The sequence below is a fragment of the Palaemon carinicauda genome, chromosome 1 (genome assembly GCF_036898095.1).
Source record: "Palaemon carinicauda isolate YSFRI2023 chromosome 1, ASM3689809v2, whole genome shotgun sequence".
NCBI classification, from domain to species: Eukaryota; Metazoa; Arthropoda; class Malacostraca; order Decapoda; family Palaemonidae; genus Palaemon; species Palaemon carinicauda.
Genome location: NC_090725.1, coordinates 132846678 through 132849848, shown reverse-complemented (window position 1 = coordinate 132849848; position 3171 = coordinate 132846678).

The window sequence follows — 3171 nt, the reverse complement described above, 5'->3', positions numbered from 1 at the left end:
TAATTCCCATGCAACCACCACAACCATCAGAGGTGATACATACGGATGCTTCCTTGGAAAGATGGGGGGGGGGGGTAATTCTCACGACAAGAAAGTGCAAGGGAATTGGTTGCGCCAGTTCAAAACATTTCATATCAACATTTTGGAAGCTATGGCTGTATTCCTGACGTTGAAGAAACTATCCCCTCGTAGATCAATCCATATCAGGTTGGTCCTGGACAACGAGGTGATAGTAGTGTTTAAATCAACAAGGCTCGAGATCACCCCACATCAACCATGTGATGTTAGCCATCTTCTACCTGGCAAGGAAAAAGATATGGCACTTATCAGCAGTTCACTTACAAGGGATCCACATTGCGGACGCTCTATCCAGGCGAAACCCATAGAGACAGAATGGTCCCTAGACGCAGACTCATCCTCTTTCATCTCGGGAAAAGTCCCAGAACTACAGATCGACCTCTTCGCAACGAGCGACAACAAGAAACTATCTCGTTACATAGCCCCTTACCTGGACCCTCAAGCAGAAGCGATGGATGCCATGTCCTTAGACTGGAACAGGTGGAATGGTATTTACCTGTTTCCACCAACCAATCTCCTGCTAAGAGTCCTCGACAAGCTAAGATCCTCCAGAGGGACAGCAGCGGTAGTAGCCCCCAAGTGGCCCAAGAGCAATTGGTTTCCTCTAGTCCTAGAGTTGAATCTGAAGCTGTTTCTACTGCCGAATCCAGTGCTGGCTCAGCTGGTTCAGAAGTCGACTGTCTACGCTTCATCCTCGAGAACCAGCAACCACATCCCATGATATTCTCACCTTAGCGGAGAGCAAAAAGTTTGGAATCTCAAAGGATAAAGTTGACTTCATCGAGGAGTACAAGTCAAGTTCGACTAGGAGACAATACGAATTGTCATGGAAGAAATGGGTGACCTTTGTGAAAGCAAGGAAACCGACAGAGATATCGATAGATTTCTGTCTTGCATTCTTCATAGACCTCCACGAACAAGGCCTGGCCTCTACTACAATTACTTCTTGTAAATCGGCCCTGGCTAGACCACTTCTGTACGCTTTTGAGGTGGACCTTTCAGGTGAAATCTTTAATAAGATCCCGAAGGCATGCGCTAGACTCAAGCCTGCAGCCCCACCAAAGCCCATCACGTGGTCTTTGGGCAAAGTCTTGCACTATGCTTCGAACCTGGATAATGAGAACTGTACTCTAAAGGATTTAACATAGAAAGTCATTTTTCTGTTCGCAATAGCCTCAGGGGCTAGAGTTAGTGATATAGTGGCCTTATCTAGAAACGAAGGCCATAGTCAGTTCCTGGACTCAGGAGAACTGAACCTGCTTCCCGATCCAGCTTTTCTTGCCAAGAATGAGTTACCCACCAAGAGGTGGGTCCTTGGAGAATCTGCCCACTGAAGGAAGATGCCTCTCTGTGACCAGAAGAACTTTAAACTTCAAAGGAGTACAGCTCTTCAGAGGCAAAACTTCAGGATCGAACCTATCTTTAAGACAACTGAGAGCGAAGTTCACCTACTTTATTCGCAGAGCAGATCCTGACAGTACACCTGCAGGTCACGATCCGAGGAATGTTGCTTTTTCGCTGAATTTCTTTCAACATATGGACTTTGAGAGACTCTGCTCATACTCTGGGTGGAAATCATCCAGGGCCTTCTACAAACATTACGCGAAGAAAGTACAAGAGATAAAACACTTTGTGGTGGCGGCGGGTAGTGTGATTAAACCTGTCGTCTAGTGCTGCGATGAACAGTGGACTGTTTTGGGACCTTACAGTGCATCAGGTGCATGGGTATACGTACCCACTTGTGCAGATCACAACTATGGTTGACACACTGTTCTGTGTAGGTGCATATCTGATCAATACACCAGTGCCTAGTGAACGTTTGCGTTATGGTGTCTTATGCATTTCCTAACATCTGACTATGTCAGATAGATTTGGTTTCACATCTCTATTGAGTGGCGTTATTCTGATAATGTATTTAAATATTTTTTCTTCACGAGAAAGTATGGACTTTGAGGTGTTTCAATGCTGGATCAGATTCATACTTTGTTGTAACTACATTTGATAATTTAGTTGCATAATAAAATACTTAACCATATTTGCATCTTATTACTGCTCCCTCAGTTATAAGCTAATAAAGTATGTTAGGGTTTTACTAAAACCCCTTATGGTGTTCAAATTTTTGAAATCACAACAATGTTTTCTAAAGGAATAAACTTACATTCTTAAGGTAAGTAAAAAGGTATGCTTCAACGCTATCCGTTTTGTTCCAATTGGAAATTAAAACCTTGAATCCTTATTGTCGACATCAACATTTCCCTGCTGGGGGCCAGGAGGCACTAAACCAGCTCCAGGTTTAGTGAAAGTGACAGTTCTCTGGAATTTCACATATAGGTCTAGTAGACCAGATAAGGAAATATATTCAAGGTAGAAGGCACATACACAAACCCACAGCTAATAATAATTACAAGACAATTCTCTAGTATACTTCCATCAGCACGACATGGCCTGAGCCCAAAAAAAAGGATTTTGATCAAAGTGAAAAATCTATTTTTGGGTGAGAGGGCCATGTCGTCCTGATGGAACCCATCCTTTTGCTGATCCCTCCTAAGATTACTTTATCTGCGACCATTTCCGCTTAACGACCAGAATAGGAAGGGCGTCGCGGTAGTAGTAGGGAAGGAGATCCACCGGGTACCTAGAACGGCACCCCTTCCTTTTTGCCACTCTTCCCCCTTACATCGAAGCGTTAAATCTATTCTGGGTGAAAATTGCCATGTGTTGTATATAGAATACGTCCCCTGGCATTATACGATATCCTTTATTGGATACTCATGCCAGGAGTTGGAATCCTGGAGACCTTTGGTTTAATTCTCTGGGAGTATCACTGTAGCAAATATCCCTTAGAAGGCTACCTATAGGAACCTTCCATCAGGACGACATGGCCCTCTCACCGAAAAATAGATTTTTCACTTTGATCGAAATCCGTTTTGTACAAAATCCTGCCTCCTATTCACTCCTTACAACAATATATTGCCCTGTCTTAAAGTCCTGATATGATACCTCCACTGGGTTACTCATGCATCATGACCCTCACTTGTTTAGAAGGTGAAGACAGGTGAACCCACGCGACCCTTGCTCCCATTAGGACCTGTC